This window comes from Thermobia domestica, chromosome 7 (assembly GCF_964235325.1).
Source record: "Thermobia domestica chromosome 7, izTheDome1.hap1.1, whole genome shotgun sequence".
In the NCBI taxonomy this organism is placed as follows: domain Eukaryota; kingdom Metazoa; phylum Arthropoda; class Insecta; order Zygentoma; family Lepismatidae; genus Thermobia; species Thermobia domestica.
The window spans coordinates 118,817,824-118,844,168 of record NC_137460.1 but is presented as its reverse complement, the minus strand read 5'-3'; the positions used below and the strand labels follow the sequence as shown (position 1 = coordinate 118,844,168).

General features: G+C 35.5%; 1 long non-coding RNA gene across 3 annotated transcripts in view; it reads left to right on the top strand.

Annotated features, from left to right (window-relative positions):
- Nucleotides 1-26,345, top strand: part of LOC145690370 (uncharacterized) — a 124,165-nt gene that overhangs the window by 75,233 nt on the left and 22,587 nt on the right. For 2 of the 3 annotated variants that reach the window (XR_014132201.1, XR_014132200.1), the window contains exon 2: nt 12,827-12,994. This is a non-coding gene — a long non-coding RNA (uncharacterized LOC145690370). Of the gene's footprint in view, nt 1-9,133; nt 10,778-12,826; nt 12,995-26,345 lie in introns of those variants that run through there. The other variant, XR_014132199.1, reaches the window with a different exon arrangement.

The following is a 26,345-nucleotide window of genomic DNA, read 5'->3' as shown; positions in this document are numbered from 1 at the left end:
TAGTCGCTGCATTCTCGACCACCTGTGCTTATGGTTACGAATGACGAACGACACACAGCTGATTCTTTTCCGCTTTTGGTCTTTACTCCGTGTCGCGCCTCACAATTGAATACTAATGTTGCAAACCTTATCACTGACTTATTATTAGTTTAATGTCATTAATTTTTTCTTGTTTTCATTTCAGATGTTTGAATTTAGATCTTTTAGTAAATAATTAACGTATCACATACGTAGGGGAATTGCATCTTAAAAGCAATTTGAAATCTTGGCGAGATTTCCGTACCCTCAGCCAGTGGGAAGATGTTTTGGCGTTATAATATATATTTTTATTGTTTTAAAATTAAAAAAAAAATATTTTAGGATTTCTTCCCACTTTCGAAATTCTTAAATATGTTATTACATGTTATTTAGAATTAATGCTTGATTTTCTTTTAGAAAAAAAAGAATAATGTATCCAGATGCGCAGAATCAGAAAAATTTTAGTTGTTACTTATACATATAGTTGTATGTTTATAATTAAAATTTAGTATGTAATCACATACGTAGGGGAATTGCATCTTAAAAGCAATTTGAAATCTTGGCGCGATTTCCGTACCCCCAGCTAGTGGGAAGATATTTTGGCGTTATAATACATTTTACAGTATTTTAAAATTTTAAAAATTCTTTTAGGATCCCTTCCCACTTTCGAAATTCTCAAATATGTTATTACACGTTATTTAGAATTAATGTTCAATTTTCTTTTCAGAATTAAAAAAAATGATCGAGATGCTCAGGATGAGAAAATTTTTAGTTGTTCATTATATATACATTTTATATTTGTCATTGAAACTTAGTATGTAATCTTATGCGTAGAATATGGAATTCTACATTTATAATCAATCTCGAATTTCTTTTTCAATGTTAATCTTAGATTTTCGTTTTCATTTTGATAGTAACCCTAATTAAGCATGTGTATTCTTAGGTTAGATTTTTTGAGTATATTTGTCTAGTAATATTCTAGTGAATATCGTAATGTTTATGAACCGCAATTTTATTATGTGTATTTGTATGCTAATGTGTTACAATGTTTAGTTTATACATTAATTTTCAGAAAATTATATTTTAGTCATAGTATGTCCCAAAACTATTTGGAATTTAGTAGTAAAATTGTTATTGTTATGGAGGATTTTTTTTTTTTTAAAATCAACATGGCCAAAGGTTTTGGAATATAAATCTTTAGGTTTCAGCCATAACAAACAGTATGGAGGATTTCCTTCAGAAATCAACATGGCCAAAGATTTTGAAATACAAATCTTTAGGTTTCAGCCATACTACCATTGACGGATGATTTTCTTCAAAAATCGACATGGCCCATTATCTATGAGGTTTCAGCCGTCTCAGAAATATTGATATAGATCCCGAAAAATAAACTTATTTTCTTTCTTTCCAACAGCATGAAGCCATAATGTTTTATGAAAATTACTTTGTCAATTATTTCATGTGCTCGATGACTTTGAATTTTAATGCGTTAATAATACCAGTTTGAATATTTTATAGCGAAGATGCCTAAGGAAGCTTGTTACAGCTGTTTTGTAGGGAATTTAATTGGATGTTTCAGACCAACCAGAAAGTTGTAACGTCGTTGACTATATTTTTGTGTTTGTATCTCATGTTTTTCTTTTCATAGGTCTCATGTGTTTTGTCTTATAGAGACATATCTTTACGATGCTACAAAAGCATTTGTATTTTGTGTGTTTACACATTTTTTCTAGGTGGAAGACGTATGTTATGTTCCAGGGAACATACACGTAGTTTACTGAATATTAATGTTTATATTTCAGTTTTGTACAGAAACATTTTGTAAGTGCCTATGGTTACAGGCCTTCCCTCGTTTCTAATTTTTGCCTCGCAGGTTTCGATGGCATATTTCGTGTGTAAGTACGTGTAGTATTACACATTTTTCCCACCTATGGTTTTGGTCAATTCATGGCGTAATGACCATTTATTTTCAGGAATGTTTGGACTAGTGAGTCAACTTCCTTGATTCAGACCTTTGAGAAACTTGGATCAATACTGTATAGTTTTCGACGCTTTATTAATAAATTTTTTGCAGATAGTAGCCACATTTTCTGATAACCCTACAATGTTTACGTTTTAGAAGTGAACAACAACCATTATTCTAGGCCTAAGCTAATAATAACTTTGTTTCAGAACGAAACCATTTGTTGTATTGAGCATTACTGAATTAAAGTCTCGATTTTCACGACGAGCAGATGGCATTTGATCTTATGGCGTGCCGATCTTTCTTCATACATGTCAACGAAATCACGATCTTTTTCTTTGATATGCAGAATCATGCTTATTTCTTGGAATTACTATGAACGTCAATTTTGACACTTAAGTTTATTTTTTTTTATTTTGAAAAACGATTTTTCGTTCTTTTCTGCCAAACAACACGAGGCACAGTTAAAAAAAAAAAAAAGGGACATACAGGTGAAAATCTTATTTTGTTTATATATTGTCAGTTTATCATGTGTTTACATTTCCATTCATTTTACTTTTTCAATGATTTTCATATTTTTCAAATATATTAGAGTGATATCGAAACTTTAACAATAATTTTAATATTTTAGTACCTTTAACATGTTTTGCTATTTGCTTATTCATTCAGATTTTGATATTTTAAATACAGATATCAGTATATTTACTAATTTTTATTGAGATATTTGATAATTCTTCAAGTCGATGTTTTCATGAATAGTTATCGTGTGTGTATATTTATTTCATATTACACAAAATAAAGTGATCGAAACGGAACACTTAAACATTTTATGAAAAGAATTTATTAGTGTTTTTTTTTTTTAAAAAAAAAAAAGCATTTAAATAGCCCTATAACGTATTTACTTCATATTATTATCAAATAAAGTGATCGAAACGGAACACTTAAACATTTTATGAAAAGTATTTTTTTTTTTTTTTTTAAAAAAAATAATAATAAGAATTTTAATAGCCCTATAAACGCTTTCTGCGAACTTAAAAAAAAAAAAAAGTTATCATACAGGTGTTGTAACCGTACCTCGTTTCTCACACCAGTGTTAAAAAAAAAAAATCACCCCTTCTCCCCTCATCAACTCATCGTTGGAGAATCACGGAGGATACTCAACACAGGAAGACAACATGGTTTCAACATGTGAAGAAACGGAAGATAAGGACACTCAACTGCACCAATTGTTCAAGAGGATCTTATTACTTCATGGAACATTTGGATTGGACATTGCTCATGCAGGAACCTCATCATGTTGTCGTGAGTGAACAAGTTCTTTAACTATTTTAAATAGCCCTTTTTCAGGTGAAAAACCATTCATCGTTTATGCACGTAAGTCTCACACCATATGACAGTGTTGCCAACTAACTTATTTTAAATTTTCAGGTGAAAAACCTAATTTTATTCATACTTCGTCAGACGGCCAAGGGTTCTCAACCTGTCTACGTGTGCACTTGACAGGTCGTTCCACTTTCGGACACCAATCTATAACCGCCACCAGGTTATAGAAGTATTTTTTTTTGTGGACGCCCTGTATATTTCGTAAAGACAGTGATTATTATTTTCGATTTATACTTTATTCTGCAACGCACATAAGTTCTTTCTTGGTGGGAATTGCTTCTTTCCCACACAATTGGACAAAGAAGTCTTTCATCGTTTTTTCATATATATATTTAAAACATTGCTTTTGCTGAGAACATTTCAGTTAGTGACTAACCATTTCAGTGTTTCTCCCTGACTTATTATATGCACAGTATATATTCTATAGTTATTGGGAACTGAATTAAGTGCTTTCGTTAATCGTTTATGGAAACATTACAATAGATTAGAGAAATACGGGCTGACCAGATGTCTCAGTAGCCAAAGTGGCACCAGCCTCACAGTTTTCGTAGTTCGTTATCTGTACTTTCTCACGCCAGTGTTATCGCCGTGTCTAGTGCATTATGGGCAGTTGACTAAAATTAACATAAATTGTTTTCCGTATTCTGTTTGTATGTGCATACAGGTGAGTAACTGAGTAATTTTTGAAATGAACTGCCAACACTATTCCGTTGACCATTGCAACCCGTAGCTTGAGCTTGGACGCTCGAGGAGTTTGACTCCAGGTCTGGAAGATGCAACCACGCATCTCGCGTTGAACTTCAAACATAAGTTGTGTTAAGGGGCACAAGCTATTTAGCCGGTGAAGGACGATTTCTTACGGCTAGCCCCAATCAGTGAAATCCCAGGTCCTCAGACCTTGTGCGTTTAAAATGTTACTTACGCGCCCTCCAATATCTGTATTCCATTGTGGAGATCTTTTGTGTGTTTGCTGAAGATTCACCTTTACGCTGCAGGACTGTTCAGCGTAACAACTGGATTCATCGTGGGACGATCCAGACAACTTTTCCCCAGTGCGAATCCCCCAAGTGTGTTAATGGTGTGAGCAAAGTATTTATAGTGATACCTGAATTATAATCATATATATAGAAAGGGCTCTATTTCCCGAAAAGGGCAAAACGTAATTTCAGTGGCAAAATTTATTAGTGTCCAGTGTTGTGTTCATTTCTCTTCGTTATTTTTTTTCAGAATAGTGTTCTAATAAATAAGTATAGTGTCATTTAACCCAGTGTGTTTTCGTTGTTTGTATGAGTGATGTTTGTGTGCGTTATGGTCTGGATGACCGTCTGATCGTCCGTGAGGTTTTCGAGACGAGACACCCGAACCTCTCGGCGCCTAATGCTCATATTATTGAGACCGACGAGCTTTTTGGAAACAGTTTGTAACCTTTCTTGGAGAGGTCTTCGTCGTCCTGTCCAGGTAAGTTAAAGTATCAGGAGTATACTTATTGGTAATACCACGAGCCAAGGACCACGAACTCAGGACCGGTTACAAATAAATAGCTGCCCGAACATGGACCACGAACTCCAATTGGTTACATCCTCTCAGATAGATTTCAAGAGAAAACTAAAAGTGGCGCAATGTGTTGAACGGATTATTACTTCATTGCTTCTTCACCACGCGAAACTTAAATATGTAGGGGCAAAAGACAATAGTTCCAGCCTATCAACGACTTCAATGTACGTAACTTTTTCATTTACTGAAATTATCTTCGTTTCCGATACACTTATTAAAGATCATATACTTCAAGCCGTGAAGAATACTGAACCGACATGTAATCGTTCGCCCAGCGTTTAGAACGAATTAATTTGACTAAAGGTACCTTGTTCAACCTTAGTCGTACACATGTTAAAGTTGGGAAATGTAATTTTTCAAAGTAAATAAATAGACGTGCATCTAACAAGGGAAGATAGGTCAAACCTTCAAATAAGCAGATGAAATAATAACAACTAAAACATATATTGGGAAGGGATATAGTTTAGGCAAGTCAGCACCAAACAACCCAAAACTAAGCAGAAACAGATATATGACAAGCAGCAAATGTATAAAGAGGAAATTTGCAGTAAATCTATACATTATTAAACTTGACATTCATATGTTATGGTGAACAATTTAAACATAGTTATTTCCATTAACTTCAGCTTTTATCAAGTTATTTTCATCAAAATGCGTATTACAAGGGAAAAGATTAGGGTTTCCCAAATTAGGTGCCTAAATTAGAGCATTTTACGACCTCCTTGTGTTCGGAAGATGACATTATATACATATATACACTTATATACAATATATACAATATATACACTTTTATTTAAAATCAAAGTATATGCGGTCAAAGGTTTTCAGAAATTCTATATTTAAGGGGGCAAGAGGACTGTTTCTGCATTAACACCAAATATCGTGTTTAAAAATGACATGGAGGTTGCCTGTAATAACACCATCGAAACATGACAGTAGCATTTGAAATTAATTTTTGAAATAGCGTTTGGTTTGAACTAGGTTAAAAATGAAGGTATGAATAAATATGTACTTAAAAATAAAGTATCTGACGAGCTTCTCATCTTAGTAAGATTAAATTGACTTAAATTCCTGATTAAAACGTGATCATGTTGCCCAGTAGTTTCGGAAATTCCGCTTTTAACTATGAAAAAGGATAACACAATATAAAAGCTTTTACAATATAGAAATATAATGTTGGTTCATATGACTTTTCATCACAGGAGAACAATTGAGCCGTTTGAATACGTTTTTAAACTTTTATAGTTAGCACTTGGCTCGGACTGAGATTTCGTTTGTCATTTGCATTAAATTACGTATTCTAAGCGGGCAGATTGGATTTAAAAAGTATCCTACGCTTAAAATAGATTACCTTATGAATCTTTCAAATTAGAAAGATGGCAATTGGCATATATTTTGTTTTTAAATAAAAGTAAGTGGTCAGGTACCCAGAGGTTCTAGAAGAATCTGCTTTTAGTGCGGGCGATGAAGAGAAGCAAATTTTAAAACAGCTTAATTTCCGATATTTTATTTGTAAAATAGGCCAAAGTGAGTAAAGATGTGATCCATTTGCAATGAAGCTTTGAACATAGTACTTGTGTCAACCTGCGATTTTACGAACTCACTTTCATTAAAATGCGTATCCTACCGAGTGAAGAAGTTAACATATTTTTTTTCAAAGAATAACAGCTAGAATTTACTTTTGAACATAGCACTTGAGTCAAGCTACATTTTTAGAAAGTTCATGCATATATGTAGGTTTTGAATCCCCTTCCCCTTTTTGAATACTTATGATAATATAATAGAAAACACTCATACGATACTTTATTTTTTCGTGTAAATTTGGAACCTCTTATCCCTTAAGACATGCCGTTTGACGGAAGTGACACGATAGAAACATCGATCAAGATAAGTAATAACAATGTGTCAAACTTGATTCCAAACTTGCCAGTCCTTTCACTTGATTTTATCACAAACATCACACCACGAAGCTTTCAAAAGTCCCAACATCTCACTACTGACGTCATTATGGACATTTCATGTTTCACTTCTTCCTTTTCTTCTGTATCCAATGCATGAATACTCGTCTCAGCGACCCCGTGAACTATAAATCGGTACTTATATCGATATTTTCCGGTTATGTTTGCGTCCTCCTTCCTAAATCTCAATTCTAAGGATATCAGGAGTATGCAGAATTTTATTGCAAATAGTTAGTCATAAGTGTAGCAACTTTCGTTTAAGTTGAACTAGGCGCGACAGAGTAATGTTATACACATACGCAACATTTTTATCGGACATTTTACTTTCTCCGCTCAGGTATCAAGTGACTTAATTCCAAAATTGAAGTTTTCCTGCTGTAAAATTCATTAACCGAAACCACAATTTTGAATTTTATAGATTATACTCTATTCTTTAAAAAATCTTCTAGAAAATGTGCTGATGTAGAGAAGTGAACGTCAGTATAAATCATTTCCTACATATTTTGCATTTAGACAACAACATGCAAACGACAAATATACTGAAAGAATGCACTAGATGGTAATCCTTATTGTATAATACCTGATTTCAAATATTGATGATTAATACTTTCACTATTTTTCAATTTCAAAATAACTTAAAAATTTTGAAACAAGGTTTTGAGATTGCAAAATCATATGGACATATTAATCATCTACATCTGAAATCGAGTAATTACAATAAGGACTTCCATATAGTGTACTATTTTACCATACTGAAATATGAGTAGAGATTTTATAAAGTGTGAATTCCAACATGAAGTGTGAATCTCCGTAATCCTGCATAGTCCGTAATCTGCGTTTCTTATGTGTTCCATTACCACTTCTACATCAAATAAAATCATTTTTATACGTAGTGCAACAGTGAGAAGCATCCACGTGCACGTGACATGCGATATGTGTTTCAAATGCCGCACATATACTCAAACACTACGTACAAGGGCACATTGTTTTCTTCGCATACCATATAGAAAACGCATTCGTAGAAAAACATCTTTAAATACAAGGGCAAATTTCAATTATGCAGTAAAAATAAGGAGGGAGTACCAAGCACACAATAAGTACAAGAGCTATATTATTTTTTAATCAAGAAATATAAAGCATTGTAAAAGTTAATGCCTTGAATGACCTACTCAGCAGCATACAAGTGCTTACCGGCCAAGTGATGACTTTTTAATATAATATTCAACACTCAATCCACAGAAAAGAATCACTCATTAAGTAGAATGGAAGACTTCAAAGCACCAATATAGAAACAGATAAAAATCGTACACGTGGTTCACGATCCACGCACTTTACTTACACGTGGTTGTACGTTCCTTTCCCTACAAAAAACCGCATCCAGAACACAACATACCAATCGGGAATAAATCCACGTTCCTGCAATACACTCATGGCATCAGCTTCATTTTCCATCACTTTAATTTCAAAAGTTTTGTACTCAGATAAAGTGCAGCCACTCCAATGTGATATATGCATAAATAATAGCACCAGACATTTTTTCTTTTCTCCTTCTTCCTCATAGTACTGCAACGTGCTGCCACCTACCTGAAGAACGCAAAGCACAAGCTACGTCAATGTACGCAGAACCACAAGTAGGAATGTCATCGCGCGTAGGCGGAATCTCTGCCTACAACTGCAGGACGTTATACGGCCCGCAAGAAAATTCCCAGAAAATGTAAATTACCAGTAAGTGAAAGTAAACAAGAAAAAACCAAACTTCGCGTTGCGTTCAGCTCACAAAAACCTCTACGCAATTACGCAAAGCTCTACGGAATAACCCCCAAACCTTCCCCTTTCTCCAGAGAAAATGCTAAGCGATCACGCTAGACCTGCTACTACTGCATACAGTTCTCAAACATTTGAAGAGCGTTCGCCGTGAAAAACAAACAAACAAGGAGTACGAGCACAAAGGTGAATACAAGTATGTTCTCTTGTATACTTGTATCACTACCAAAGTGAATGACACTCGCTTTGTTACCCCATTTCAAGTTCCTAGATCCTCAATGAGTAATCCGCGAAAGACTGAACTTCGTGATAATGATGAGAACTATTGTACACTATGTCTTTTCTTCGAACTAAGTTTTCCAAAAACGCATTACAATTTTGGTCGTATTTCACAAACAAATGTTTCAATAATAATTCCTGCGAGAGAGAATTTAGTATGATAGCTTGTATCTTTCATTATTTTTGTTTTACTTACACAGCATATCTTCAGTAACAATACTATTTCGCTATATGCTTTACATCTTACTATTCATTGTTTACACTTAATATAGACAGATTTGACCCAATTTACATTACTTCTCTTTTGTTTTGTTTTCGGTCTTTATTTTTCATTTCATATTAAGTTGTGTTCTTACCAGGTAGAAAGGAATGCTTTAGAATATCCCAAAAGATGTGTTTACGTTAAAATAATTATATATCTACATGGAAACAATACCAAAACTTGCAATCATGACTTTTGATCAAAATTGTATTCTCTCATAATAACTACTGGTGTATTTTTAAGAAATCCTTGTCCCCAGTGAGAATGGTAAACTGAACCACGCCCATTAATACATTCTTCAGTAAAAACGGAATGTTTCTGATGCCACCTAGCCCTACCAATTTGGAATGTGGACTTCACGGGAGTGTATGATATGCCGCAGATCAAAGCACACAATTCTTAAGTCCGGCATATTAACTGAAACTATTGTAAGGCATTAGACTATAGTATGGTATGCTACTTTTCTTGATTCATGGATATCAAACATGATGGGCCAAAAGAGAAAGACCGTGAGTAAGACCAATATATTATTGACAACAAAATCTGAAGCATATTCTAAACACGGTGTTTACCTGGTGATTTTGTACCAAGGAAGGTTTATTGCATTTCTTTAACCCTCTTACACACGCGCCAAATTTTAGGACTTAAACACACGTGCGGGGTTTTTTACATTCCATCTATTATATTTCTTCTACATAAAAATTATTTTATGCATTTGAAATGTAAGACTAGAATTATGTAAAATTGACCTTTTCTACGAGATGTAATCATCATTCCCGCTCGATTTTTGATTTCATCGCCATATTTAAAAAAAAAAAAAATTATCTGGTTTTAATGTTATACTTTTTATGTTGCTATAATATATTTGAATATATATATTTAAAACTTTACTGAGTGTTTCTAGTGTTTGTATGTGTTATGGAAATGAATATATTAAGCAATCACCTGTGTTTTATTCATATGTTCATTTCAATCAATTTTCAGAAGAAAAGCATTAAACATTCATTACCTAAAAATATTCAAAACAACACGTACTTGAGCTTTTTCCACTAAATAAATGTAAAAATGTCTTTGAATATCATGAAGAACGAAAATAGAATAATATCATATGGCATGAAAACAGAAAGTAGAAATTTATCTAACCGCATTACACATTTGCTGTCAGTTGAACTAAGTACCAAATGGAAGAGTAAAGTTTAATCGTGGACACACTCTTCACAATACACAAGGCTGTGTATCCTGTAGATCAACTTGTTGCTATTGCAATATGATGATAGAGTTTTCCTGTTCTTTTGTCACAGGCATAATTTACACTGTCCAGAAGCTCTCTTTTCTTTTTCCTTTTAGGGTTCATCTTCAAGACTAGTGATGTGCTTGTTGCTGCTTTCAAATGAAATGTCAGTGAATGTAGAGATAGCGTAGATACAATATGTGGCATGGAAACCTGGAAACTCAGTTCCTTCAGGAAGACTCTTCTTACTACTTGGTTTGCACTCCAATGTTGTTTTGGAAATGACAAGAGTATCTGTGCCTGCAACGTTCAGGATGCCAAAAGAACAGTGTAGATGCCCAACGCTTGCACTTTCTGGACACAATGTACGTTCCGCACAGCGTATCAACATCAATGCCGCCTTTTTGTAAATTATAATCAGTTGTCATAACAGTTTTCTTTTCCTTACCACTGTCTGGATCAATTTTATTGTCATGGTGATACCCCAACAACTGTTTCGGGATTCAGAGCGTAAGAAGTGAGGTTAAATACTTGGGAGGTTAATAAATGAGGTTAATTACTTATGCCAAAAGAGTGTCTTGTCTCACTTTCCCAAGGCTTTGGCTGGCCCACCGGGAGGGCGGTGGAGAAGACCGTTCCTATTGAAATTTACCTGACTTGATGCAGAACTCCATGTTTGAAGGATATATTAATCGTACAGAAGACACTTCTCTGAACAACTCTCCTAAGCCGCTAGTGCTCCCAAATAGGACCTGAAATGACGTGATTGATAGGAATAAGTACAAAATGATTTTGTATGTAGACAAACAACGGATAATCTACATACGTAAATGCGATTCTGCAGATTCAAATTACTTGCTTGCTCAGCAAGAGCATTAGAATCTCAGATTTCCTCAATGGTAGACATATAGCAAAGATTTTAATAGATAAAATGACACAGCTGATTACAACATGAATTTTGAATGCATGAGCTTCATCGAAAGTATCTTGGTACCATTGACAGGTCATTTGGTGCTTAACTTTTAGAAGCTCTTGTACCATACGTTCCTCAGGTAATCAGTCTTGAGTACTAATTTTCTTCTTCAATTCCATCAATTTATATGGATAGTATGTTTAATATTTTTATTACACTTCTTTTTTATTCTTGCAATTTAATTTATTTTATGTTCTAAATATAGATTCCATTTAAAAACAATATCTTATTTAGTTTCTTTCCTTCTTGTTAAGTACCTCATTCTTCTTCTTTTTTCTATTACTATGTAGAAAGTATAATGCTGTATGTAATACAACAAGGAAGAAAAGGCTCACAATAAATCTACTTTTAAACATAGCAGCCAAGCCTTTAAACATAATTAATCCATTTCAATATATCTTGATTGTTGAACTCCGTCTTTCGGGAGTATATTTATCTGAGCCCAAATTCTTTGACTTCGTCATCGGAATTGAAATGTTGAGCGCAAAATGTTTCTCATCAAGTCAGAAGGATAATAATCTAAAGTTGTCAGATCAGGATTTTACAGCTCGTGTTTTACCACCGAACATTCACGAGCAAAGGTAGCAACATAGGAAGAGTGCATTTTCGCGACAATGTTTGATTTTTCCGTGTTATTTTATGACGCTTGTCTCGAAGCACAACACCCAACTTCCCCAATGTTGTTTCATACGATGTAGCTTTCACAGTGGCCACACGTGTGAGACAATTCTACAGTAAAACCCTTTCTGAGTCGTAGAAAACTCTTAGGATTTGCTCTTTGTTTGCAGATTGACTCTCCATGGTTACTCACGTTTGCTTCATACATGTATTGGCATGTCTAGGATTCGTCAACGATACCATTCGGAGAAGCATGTTCTTCTTCAACGTACCGCCACAGTTTGCCAGGCGTGTTATTATTCGCTACTTCTTATTGTCACTTGAACGTTATTTAGCACCCATCGAGCACTCATTTTACGAAATTTCCGTATGTCAAAGTCTCTGCTCCACAGACAAAATATTATGTTGTACGTTTCTTTCTGTTTACCCTGTAAAGAGTACTCTAAATTCAGTATAATACATTTAGTTCTGGAAATACTATACATCCAAATTGACATTGTGTAAATCAAAGAGGTTTCAACGCAAAATTGGCAAATCTTTGCACAGAAACTTACTTTCAGTGTATACAAATATTGCACTATATTTACAAGGTTCTCGCTTCAAAACGAAAACTTATACAGCATGTAGATTGTATCGTACCTGACTTCCACATCACAGGCTTGGCAAAACTACTGTAAGCGGATTAATTTGCCATAAGGATGGCGCTCAAGGTTTAAAGTCATTTAGGCTATCGCGCATAATATTTGTTTCTCAGTTTAAAAAACTCGATTGCTATTTAAGTTATGCTAGAATAAATTCAATTCTCTTTTCCTTTGTTTTTCAGTACTACGTATCAGATGTCTGTAGATGGAGCCTGGGGTTCGAAAGATAATGGAGAATGGTATGTGATGATAGGAATGATTCATCGAGATGAAATGGACGTATCGGACTTCATTATAACAAGTCGAAGATTTGAAGTTGCAGACTTCACGTTACCATTTCTTGATTCAGGGTAAGAATAATTTTGTTGTTTATCAACGAATTTTATATTCATAATTAGTAAATGTGTCCCTGTTAGGAATATGTGTTGGTCTTAGCAGTATCTCCATTAGCAAAACGGTAGCGCATAGCTGACGGACCTCAAACGTCTAAGTGGTGGACCGTATGTGTCTCCTGCCGGCGGATCATCAAGGAAATGATATTTATACCGACAGCGATCCACCGCTTTGAGCCCGCTGCTACCTCGCTAATACTCTCTCTCTCTCTCTCTGAGTAATGTTTCTAGAAAACTAAATGAATACACTTAAACAAGAGCTTCCTAGAAATGGATTCCATCTACCAACTCCATGATCAGTGAGGGCCGCGGTGGATCACTGGTAGAGGGTTCAACTCTGATGCATAGTGTCCCTGGTTCGATACTAACTAGCGCCAAGCAAACTTTGTGGTGGACAAACACCGTTTGCGTAGGTTTCCTCGGCGTTGTCCCGTTTCCTCCTACTTTCTTCATTCCACCATTTCATTCATTTCTCATCATCACCGCCTCCTTCAGCCTAGCCGGCATAACCGTTGTACGCAAAACTCAAACATTTCATTTTCCATGATCAGTGACAATCTGTCTTTATCCACTTGCCTATTTCCAAACTATACTTGCAATCTTACTGAGCTTGTCTATTTGTGGATAGAAGAATTGAAAAATTAATGTCACAATCAATGTTATATCCCGGATGTAAAACCTATGTAACATTTGTATGACGAAATAGCAGACCGATAGTGGCTGCTGCTGGCAACCGTCAACGAAATTACATTCCCGATCTCTTTACCAAAATTGATTTCAATACTTTTTACCTACCAACTCGATTATAAAGAGAAAATTCAACACGACGAGTCCAATTTCAAGGCAGCATCCTTAAATATACAGTTACACCCTAAGGAAGTAACTTATACAAACAATAATGTGAAGAATAATATGTAATATGGGCGAAGACATATGAGTAACAACTGACAAACGTGAAGCGAACAGGGTCTACCAAAGCTTTCGGAACAATTTGGCAATCCAAGTTGAGCGGTCACTTTAATAATACCGTGTTATGGTCGATAATGACAAATCACACTCTATCTGACTTTGATCCGAATTCGAAATGAAGGTGAACTAATGCCACTCAGCGCTCCAACGACAGCAGCACAGATTTCGAGACTGATCCAAATGTGCTCGCACAACACACATTTGTGTTGCTCTGCCGCCATTGTAGACGCAAGTCCGAAAGCACGTGGCAGCATTTGCTAAAGAGGATGTGTACTTCTATTAGGAGAACGCTGATAGTCACTACTAGTATCATGCCTGTCTTCATTAGGAGATAAATAGCAATATACTGTACATGCAATATGCTACTTAAAAGTGTATTCTACATGTACAATATAGTTTTCTTAGTAGTTTTTGCCAATTTCCTCCAAAACTATTTCTCATGATGCACTCTTACGCATTTCAGTATAATTATATTGATGTCATTTCCCAATTAGTGTAACTTACAATTTCGCAGAATATTAGAGTAACATACTCAATGGCGGTGCCACATGTGGATCACGTGGAAATTTTAAATTTGTATAGCGTCATATTTTCTCAAGCAGTATTGAAACTTGAAGAGGTAGTACATTTCTACCTTTTCTGGTGTTAGTAGAGAGATTAGAGTGTAGATAGCACATATTCGTGGCAAGTTTAATTGATTGTAGAAAACTGGTTCTCCCTATCTCTTACCGATTTTACTCTATAACGATCAACGTTGAAATCGGAATCACTTAATTTCCATCACTTAATGCCTGTCATTTCCTGTTTCAGTAGAAGTATTAGTGTGGGTATGAAAGAGATTCTTAAGAAGTTTGAGTGATTGAAAAAAAACACTTCTCTCTATCCGCTACTATATATACTTTATAGTGCTCAACGTTAAAACCGAAAGTCGTTAAGTTTATGCTACGTCCAATATCTATAGAGTGGGGATGGGATACGACTATATAGTAGCACGCTTAATTAATTACACAAATCTGCTTCTCGTTATTTGCTACCCTTTTTACTCTATAATGTTAAAACTAGACATGATTGATTTCTGCCCCTCCCGGTTTGAATAGATAAGATATTGACTATTCTTAAAATTCTAAATCTATTCCAGAAAACCTCTCTTTATCTCTTATCGTATTTGGTCAACGAAGATCAACATTGAATCTGGAAGTTCCAGTTTATCTTTTTCCCTTTCAGTTCTAGAATAGAATTAAACGTATTCTTGAGACTATTAATTGATTGCCAAAACTGCTTCTCGGTACCTATGACTGATTTTCTTCTATAGTGATCAACGTGAAATGGTTAATTTTTATAAATTACAGTTTGAATATCTTGTCCTTGAACAATATTACTATTTTTGGGCCCTGTATACTGACCATATTTGGTCTGGATTCATCAAACAGTCATATAAATTTTTCTCGTCTCCGGGACAGGTGGATGGATGAACAAATGGACACTTTTGGTAAAAGTACTGCCTTATAGATAATTATAATTTCGTGTTTTATCTCTTTAAAATTTATATATACTCTCTTCATATTAACATGTAATGATTAAAACATGGTTCAGTATCAGTTTCATTTTAATAGATGGAGTGCTTATCGTATAACATCAATTTTATTGAGTTTGATTTGCTAAAACTACTTTATATATTTACCTGCTTTTGCTTCCATCCACCTGTTCGTCAAAAATACAAACGATATTTAAAATTAAAAAAAAAAAAACTACCTCGTGAATCACCACAAAATTTGATCATTATGTAGAGGGTCAAGACTAGGTTGGTAGACATAAACCATTTCCATTTTTGCAGTGTCCACTACAAAGTAAAAACGGTAATAGATAGCGAAAAGATGATCTCTGCAATCATTTAAGCTTAGCAAGAATATCTCCACCCTAAACTCTCTACTAAAACCAGACGTTTTAAAGTCTATTTTAACTTCCGGTTTCAATATCAATCTACAAACAGCGAAAACGATAACAAATATCTAGAAAGGATCCTTAGAAATGGATTTAACTTTGTAACAATAAATACTCTCTTTCTCTATTAACATTTTATTCAAACTGTGCCGCTGCTGTGCCATCAGTTGTAGCTCAGAATACGTAATACATAAATGCAACCAAATAGGGATGGAACTGATTCACAACACGGTACTTAACTGTAAAATTGTGGTTGAATTTAATGAAATTCTAATACTTCTAATTTGAAAAATGACTAGTAGGGAATAGGTGAGAGAGAGAGAAAGTTTATGATTAAAAGATAAAGGATGAGCACTAGCCTGATAGATCCAACGAAGCTGGCGTCGTCCTAGTCATCTGGAACGATGAATGGTTTTCCCCTGGAAGAGCCTGAACAAGCTGGAAACAGTCAACATCTGGATCTCTATCCTGTTGATCTGCAAGGGGCGTCGATAATACGTCTTTACGATGATGTCCTCCTACACCTTCATTCTACTAGTCTGCTGAAGCTTTATCAGTCTGCGGTGATAAACCAACAGAATGGTACTCCTTTGAACTTGGAGTCGATGGTCCTCCAATGGTGGGATCTGCTTCTCTCGTCGATCCTGCACCTATCCTGATCGTGTGTCGAATACCCCTTGTTGTTCTGTTCCTCCTGGCTTTGTCCAACTCCAGAATGATGACCTAAAAGTCCTATGAATCGGGAAGTATCAGGCTGTGCTTGAAGGTATGCGAAAAGGAAAGAAGGAAGCTAGTCGAGTTTATTTAACAAATATGCAATTTTCAACAAGTGTCTGAGAATGTACACTTCTAATCAAAGTTTTCTTACGTTGAGTTTTCAAAAGTATTTAATAAATAATCGAATTTAATGAATTAAATTCACAGTTACTTCTAATACACAGTCACTTTATTTCCAATGGCAGTTACTTCACAAAACTGTAGATTGAAGAACCAAAGTATTTCTAATGTTAACGTTGATTACCATGGAATAACAGCCATATTAAATAGAAAGAATGTATACCTGCAATCAATTAAGCATCCCAAGAATATATTTCATCTCCGCCTTAATCATCTTGTTACTGTAATCGAGAGGGGTGGTGGTGATAGATATCAACCACTTCCATTTCAACGTTGTTCATTATAGAAAAAAAAACGGCAAGAGGTAGAGAGAAAAGTGGTTTCCCGCAACCCATTAAGAGCCCTAAGAGTATATTCAACCTTAGCTCTAATCTCTACAATAAAATTGGAAATATTGGATTTACTATCGCTTATATTTTGAATATTACTTGAGAACATATTGCGCGATACAAACCAAACTCCTTCACAAGGTGATATGGGACATGATAGGCCTACTTGTCTAATGTACACTTTTTTATTTTCATAAAAACTACATAGAGTCAACCCTTATTAAATAATGTAATGATCTTGATTAAGGCTACTTGATCATTTTTATTTTTATATTTCTTTTATGTACTATTACCACATTCATTGCCATATTTTCTTCAACACGTTTTATTCTTTAAATGCCTCTCACATGAAATTCCTTAATTGAACTCTAATAAGTAAAAGTTTCTACGTAAGTTTAGTATCAAAATTTAACAAATTCCACTTTTTAGAGCTGAAGTTCTTAACGATGGGGTGAAGTATAAAATTATTTTTTAACAAACAAATGGTGAACTTACCCTAAAGATCGCATTATAATGATTGATCCTAATGAGGATTTACACTTACCTGTTCGGTTCAGTGACATCTTTTGATTAGCATACACTTTATCGTTGGACATTTTCTTTCTATTCGTATGCTATTGTTGGTGTTTTCTAATAATACACTATATTCGAATTATTTATATTAGCACTAGTGTTCGTTTTCAATGTAAACTTAGTTTACGATAATTTATGCTTCTACAGAATCTTATAGTTTTAAATAAGACTTACAAACAATTTTGTTACAATATGACTTTTATATATATATTCAGATAACGATTATTTATAGCGTAACCCAAAGGGGAGTCCTCCAATTGGTTCCTATTATTGGTGCCATTCACAAGAGAACTATGGTGCTCCTTGTTGGCTATTCTACTATTATTTTGTTTACTTCTCTACGCATCATATAATCTTCAAAAAGACACAGCTGTTATAGACTTCAAAGGTCGTCGCAGGATGTTTTCCTTTTACAATTCCATGTTCTATGTTTATGGAGCCTTTTGTCAGCAAGGTTTGTCTTTTATAGTTAGTATGCTCGTAACAATTAAAAGTATTACTTGTACTAGCATGTATATTGCTGTTAGAAGACACAATATGACAGTCAATGGAGTATTTCTTCACATAAACACAATCCTGTTGCAATTGAACTATGAATTATTAGTAGAAACACACTTTTTAGCGCCACAAGAGATCGTTTCTGACGATTTTATAGGAAACTATGCATCAGCACTTAGAATTTAGAATAAAGTACTGGGAAGCTAGATATGATCTATAAACTGATATACAGATGGTGATCAGAAAAATGGAAACACCTGTAGTTGGCAACACGTCAGATGTATGGGTTGGCAGTGGTGTCGTGGCGCCCGCAGCGCCGGACCGCTTGTGGTGGTGTGTTAGGTCGGTCTCCATACTGCATCAGGAGCAGTGGAACAGCAATGTCCAGTGGCTGCCGCAGACGGAGGTAGTGTAAAATGGGAGACCTCTCAGATTTTCAAAGAGGGCAAATTGTTGGTGCGCGGTTATGTGGAGTGAGTGTGACGGCAGTGGCTACTGTGTTAGGTGTGTCGCGTGGGACAGTGTCGAAGGTGATGACGGCCTACACAACACACGGGAAACCACATCGGGGAAGCGGAACAGTGGGCGGAAGAAAATCATGAGTGACAGGTCACGCCGGGTATTAAAGCGCATTGTCACGCAGAACCGTCGTGCCACTCCGAAGCAAGTGACGGAGGAACTCAATCAGCACCTCCCCCACCCTGTTTCGACAATTACCGTCCGCCACGAAGTACATGGCATGAACTTACGGGGTCGTGTTGCATGGGCCAAACCGCTCATCAGGTACCATAACACTTTCGCACGCCGCAAATGGTACCGCGACTATGCAACTTGGACCGTTGAGAACTGGAAACGTGTGATATGGTTGGATGAGTCATCCTTCAACCTATTCCCAACCACGGGCCGTGTTTATGTGTGGAGAACGCCCAAAGAAGTTTATGATCTGCAGTGTCTCCGCCCAACTGTGAAACATGGCGGCGGCTCGGTGAAGCTGTGGGCCGCAATATCATGGTTTCCATTGGGTCCTGTGGTCACACTTAGCGGACGAATCACTGCCAACGATTATGTCGCAATTTTAGGAGACCACGTGCATCCTATGGTCCGGATGTTGTTCCCGGACAATGACGCTATCTTCCATTATGATAATGCACCCACTCACACAGTTGGCGTAGTTGCAGCGTGGTTTGAGGAACATCGGGATGAAGTTCAACACCTCCTTTGGCCCGCCCAATCCCCAGATCTCAACATAATCTGTGGTCCGTCTTGGAAACACGATTCCAGCGACGATTTCCACCTTCATCCTCTCTCACATGACCTGCACGAGGAATGCTGTAGAATTCCACTTGCTACCATTCACGACCTCTATGCCTCCATCACACGTCGCATCAAGACTGTTCTGAAGGCGAAAGGTGGCCCGACACAATATTAATCTGGTAAGTGGCAATTTTGTTCAGGTGTTTCCATTGTTCTGATCACCATCTGTATGTCTTATCTTTGAACAATATTTTACAATTAATCAGAAAATAAAGTTTTAAAGGCAATCATAATTTTGGTATATGTCTCATGAACCATGCTAGGTACTGTCGTCGTGCCAACGTCATAATGAAGACTATAATAAGATCATACTTCAGCGTCGTTCTTGCTTTAATAGTTGCCGTGGTTCTTGCTCAACATCAATATTGTTATGTATAGAAAATAATTCACTTCCCTTATTTTTTTCGAAAACTATATATGAACTTTTACAGTGACGCATACTACTTTCTTGTACGCAATAAGATGTATCAATTGATAATATTCCTTATCTTTGAATATTTTCTCCGTTAAACTGTAGTAACATCACATAACATTTAGAAGAAACGATTGACCTCTAAATTTATCAGTCATTTGTCAAATAATCATTACTAGTGTCCTTAAAAGAATTTTAGTTTGTAAATATTCACTAAACTATCATGAAGAGAGTTCTTTGTTGATATGAAAAATAAATTTTAAAAATCTTTGGCAATGCTTTGCAGAAAGTGCTTTGTCTTACTTGACACAAAGTATTTAGCATTGCAGATTAGCGACATTATATATATGCGTTTTGTGCACTAAATATCGAGATAGGAAGAATATCTGTTTTCATATTTAACTATATGAGAGAAGCATTTATAGCTTTATGTGGAATCCGAATAACATGTACAAACTTCCAAGTTAAATCAAGTAGGATCTCTCGCTTGAAACGTAAGAAGATTGACCAATTGGCCACAAGAATGCTCTTAGTATTGATGTGAGTGATACCATATGTTGATTTCTCATAGTTGTGTAGCAATAAATTGCGTGACAACTCTAGAATATACCTCAGGTTGGATTACACTCTGACTAGAATTCATTGTAAGTGATTGAAAGTCTAGAGGTCTGAACATTAGGTTGACGCTGGTTAGGACATTTCTCTTAGGACATAAATCTTGTCTTTCCCTTTCAATGTTTGATTTCTCATGTCAGTAATTTCCTACTGTCTTCTTTACTCTAAAGGACAATTCTGGGGCATAAAGTTTAATAGATATACTTGGCTAAATACAGTAAAGAAAATCAGGAATAATTTGGAAGCATGAGTTATCTAATATTGGTAGCCATCGTTAAAGCCATCATAAGCCGTTAAGATTTTAACGGTTCGACTACGTTAATGAACTTGGACGTGGTAATGGTCATAGTTATCTATTGCAGCAAAAACAGATTTAAAAATTTGCTTTCGTGAAAAAGTTATAGTGCAGAGTAATGGGCGGATGGATATATTAACAGCACAACCATATAAGTCTCACTGCGTGATCCCAATCTGTAAACTATGCTGAAATTGATTGACAATTTCCTGTCTAACTTGTATCTACATTTCCCATCAGAACCCGTAATGGACACAACTACCACTCACTGACCGTTTGGCAACTACTAGGTCACTTTTTGAAAACAACCGAAGATAATGACTTATTTTATTTCGGTGAAAACGAAACTGTGATATGTTGTAGATATTGTGATCCTGAGAAAAGTCTTAATGGGCACAACCACTAATCACTGACCATTTACTCACTAGAGCCCACTTTTTTTGAAAACAACCAAGTACAATGGTGTTCTAGATTTCGGTAATATTGAGTAAAACTAAGATATGTTGAAGATCTTCTCATCATGAGAAAAAATGTTAATGGACACAACCAGATTTTTTTAAACAATCTGGTATAACGATATTTTTTATTTCAGTGTAAACGAATGAAACTGATATATGTTGTAAATGCAGTGATCCTTAAAAATGTCTAGCGATTTCCAGGGGTTTCCTTTGTCCCGCATTGGGGCAAACCAGGTGGATCAGTGGTAGGGCGTTCACCTCTGGTGCTCGGGGTCCCTGGTTCGATCCCAGCTCGTGTCTTTGGACATTGTGGTGGACAAACACCGTGCTCGTGGGTTTTCTCGGCATTCTCCAGTTTAATCCCAGTTTTTTCATTCCACCATTTCTTCACTTCTCATCATCACAGTCTCCTTTAGCCTAACCGGCGTAATCGTGGGACGTAAAACTCAAAGATTTCATTTTCATTTTATTTCCTTTGCTTCCATTCCTTTGCTTTTAATTCCTTTGATTTCACGCAAGATGAACATCTGAATATTGTCTACGCTTAATGATGTTGACCGCTACTCTTCCCATTCCTTTCCGGATTGTGAATAGGACTTCTCAGGGTTTCATAAACTTCTACCAAAATTCCAGAGTATAATTACCTTCTGCTGTTTTAGAAAAATGTGGTCCCGTAGTTACGAAATGGTCATTGATTGGTGATTGTGTTCATTGAAACTTTTTCTCAGGATTACAATATCTACAACATATCACAGTTTCAAGTAATTAAACCGGAATTCAGAATGCTGTTATCGCCTGCTCGTTTAAAAAAAAAAAGTGGTCCTATAGTGGCCAAAGGGTCAGTGATGGCTGGTTGTCCCTCTTGAGACTTTTTCTCAGAATCACAATATCTGCAACATATCACTTGTAACGTTTCACTCTTATTTTTAACTTACCGTTAAAATTCTTTTACATTTCTGTTACAATTATTGCCCACAGATCGATTAAGTCAACACGATCCAGCATCTTAATTTTTACTCATAATTACAAGAGAAATTAAGTACATAAATGCATATCACACTTAACTTTTATTCTTAAAACTCGATGAATAATCTTTCTTTTGTTGCCATAGCAACGCGAAAGGAATAACTATATCTTGTTACAGCAACTCTCATTACATTATTATTTTATCTATCTCCACATATATTCTACCTTTTTGTTCTTTTCCTTCACAACAGATTGTGCACTTTTAAACACCGTTGCCCAAAATAGCTACAATTAGAAATGGAAGCAATTCACAGATGTCAGATATACAATATCGTTGTATATGTGGCTTCAGACTAGGACTTCTTAAATTGGTTATAATTGAAGAAAGAATCCTGGACCGTTAAATATCTTGTATACATGGTTACCTTACTTTCCGAACAGCCCTCACATACATAAATTATAACACATATATATATTAATTTCATTTTGTTTTAACAATAATCTTACATTCATTTAATAATGAATTTTATTTTAATTCTCACTAGAGTCTACTGGTAAATTTTGCAGTTCGTTTACACTCAACTTATACACTAAAACTTGTTTAATTTTCCTTTCGATATCTCCAGTAAATATTTGCTTTTGAAGCTACGCTATTAGTGCTTGCATTCACTGAACAAAATAAAATTCAGTTCACCACATTCAGTTCGTTTGCAGTCGACACGCACCATTTTACCTTTTCTATCTGTACTTGCTGGACACATATAGCATATCTTTCGTTATCCCGGAATAGCTTCTAGTCTGTCTTCATTAGAATTGAGTCCTCAGAGTTCCACTGCAGTTCTTGTTGTTTCCGGAATATGGGCATTTTTATTTTCTTCTTGCATGTGGAGTAACATAAGTTCTTTTGCCAGCTTTTTAAAAGGAAATTTCTTCTCTTGGATGAATTTTTGGAACGAGATGTACATGTGACTCACACACCAGGAAAGCGTTTACACATGCTACATCTGGCATGTTGAAAAACCAAATACATAGCTATGTTTTTGATTTTCGTTTTGTGGTGTTGTTTCTTGTTATCTGATGCAAATAATCTACTGCTCTTTTCGTGTTATTGTAATATATGATTATCTCCGGTTTTGGTATATATGAATATTCCTGGAATTATATTTTGTCTCTGTGTGTTGCGCTGAGAGAAACCACGCTTCTGTGTCGTTTGGGGATATAACACAATGTCATATTTCACAAAAGCCAAATTCAAAAGGCTGATCTGGACGTTTCTTGTTTGTTTTCATGATAGGTGTAACTTCACTCTTGTTCTGTTTTATAGTTCCAACTGTTGTCAACTTCTCGCAAGGAGTTCTTTTGCTAAGGAAACGATGGAAACAAATTATCAAAAGCAACATTTCTTTCTGAGTTCTCGATATGTTTTACTAACTCAAGAAATAAGTATTTTGGGCCAAATCATTTACTACAGGGTTATTTGCCTCTGTCTAGTGTATAAATTCCGTCCAATGCATAGCTATTTTGCGTATCAGAAACCAAAATATTTTAAGTCCATACTTGGCTGATTTACTAGGCACGTAGCGATACTGAACGAATTGGCATCGTCCTCTACAAGGAATAAGCTGTTCGTCAATAGTCGCGCACTCACTTAGAATGCATTTCGTTCTACAGTTATTCGAAAAAAAAAGAAAGAGTCCAAATGATCGAAATGAACCAGTCGCTCTCTTTTTACCCTTTAGTTCATGGTCTTTTCATCATCAAACCACATCATCTTTCTTATTATTTGAAATCAACTCACAGATTTACATGCTCGATAGTGGGGATTACTAGCAGAACAATAACATAACTCACGGACTGAAGTGTCACCGTTATTTTCAACTCCCCCGTCATCGATCCAAGTAATTTTGTTCTCAACTGCTAACCTCATTATATATATAACTGAAAATGACAGAAAATAATAAATATGAAACATGATAAATTCTTACTGTACTCTCCTCCAGACAGTAACACCGATGCACAACAAACACAAAAGTTTCCCCTTCTAAGATACAATTCACCTCTAAAGCAGAAAAGTACGTAAGTACAATTTTAAAAAAGGGAAAACACTGCGTTTCCTTGAGAAATGCTAGACAAACTAGGGTAAAGTTTAAGGGGGCCTCGGAGACCCATGTTATGTAATAACGGGCTATAAATGAAAAACAGTCAATAAATATCTTATTTCTGGCAATTTAAGTAAATTGCTTGTATGACGCTGGTTCTGAAAATATTTTGAAAGATGTCAGAGACATTTAGCACGCAAATCTGAAAAATTACCAAATTAATGCCCTTCCTTCAAGTGGCCAGGCCTCTGAGACCCATGTTACGCATTTGAGGGTTAAGAATCAGCAAAGTTTATGTGAGTTAGAATATAACATGTTTTATTTATTAAGGCATAGTTAGCATAACTTTGATAGGCAATATTCGTATTCATACTGCATCGATTTTTCATATGGGGGGCCCGGGTTGGATTCCCGGCGGGAGCTCAAGTGGTTCGGATTCCACGTTAATCAGCAAGTCCACGTCTCATATAGCCTCGCTGCTGAACGGGACTTTACACTCAAAATCAACTCAACTCAACTCATTTTTTTTCATAACTTATGATTCTTGTTGATATGGATTAGTTAATTTCTGTGTAGAATTCAAATAAAGTGCAAATAACAAATGAAATCATTACGATATTTAAAGTGAAATAAAACAAAAATCATTTGTATATGTTTTCTCGGACGACATAACATTAGCTTAAGTTATATTACCAAAGGATTCGATTAGATTACATTGAATCTTGAGTACAGTATTATGCTATCTTTCCGCTTGGTTCGGTTGCAAATTCTCTAGTGCTCGTTAGACGTACTGATCCAAAATACATTCTAATAAACCCAGTAGGTAGCGTAGGTATATCTTCCACTTAAGACTACTAACGCAAACTGAACAAAAAACAAAAGAAACGGAAAGAAGGAAAACAATTGAATGAGTGCTATTTAACTGCTATATTTTATCCGAAATATCCTATATTAAAAGTACAAACTCAATCATAATGAAAAGTTCCAAATGTTCAAAAGGAAAATGCGATGTTCCTTATAGATGTAGCAGACCTTGCATGTTTCAAATTTCAACGCGAATAAAACACATTGAATTATAGAATTGAACCAAATTTTGTGTCAAACTAGTATAAATGAAATTTTGTTTTCAAATAACCAATGAGGCTGCAATTTTCTAGTCTTTTCCGAAGATTTATCTGTTTCTAATATCCAGCATGAATTTCATCTCTTGCGGATATAACATTGTAATTTGCACAGATAGTATGAACAGGCTAGAGCTTAAACGGATCATAGTGTCAGTCGGAAGATGTTGGTTAGCTTATAGACCACCACTGGGTAGATGATTCATGGTAATTCGACTGAGACTCGCTAACGCAGAGGATAAAAAAGATATTTTATTATTCTCTTCTGTTCATACAGAATTTCTTTCAGAGATGACCAGGACTGGAGATGTTATTCCCAGAGCACGAAAAATACGATGTTGAAGTTGACAGTTATTTACATTTTCCAGATCAGGTCTATCGGTCTCTTGCTCCGTATTAACCTTGGAACTCGCACACGCACATGAAATGCATGTGTGCGTGAGAGAGAGGGGGAGATGCGAAATATGGAAAGGCAGGATAGGGAAACGTCAAAGAGAGAGACAGAGAGAGAGACGAATATAATTTTGAAACATACTTATAATTACAGTGTATGATGAAGAGTCCACACACCGTTTACTCGAATTCTTGCCAGTGGTGCCTTGTAAGTTCTCCAACAGAAGATGAATCTCTGTTTGTAGCCATTATTTTATGCGAAAAAAATTATACTACCTGACGGGGAATCGAACCGATATTTTCCATTTGGGAGTCTGGGACTTTGCCACTACACCACTCATTGTTTACCCAAACTTTGGTCAACGAATGGCGTAGTGTTTCTTTCTGAGAACGATAATACGAAAAGTGTATACTGCAGATCAATGAAGT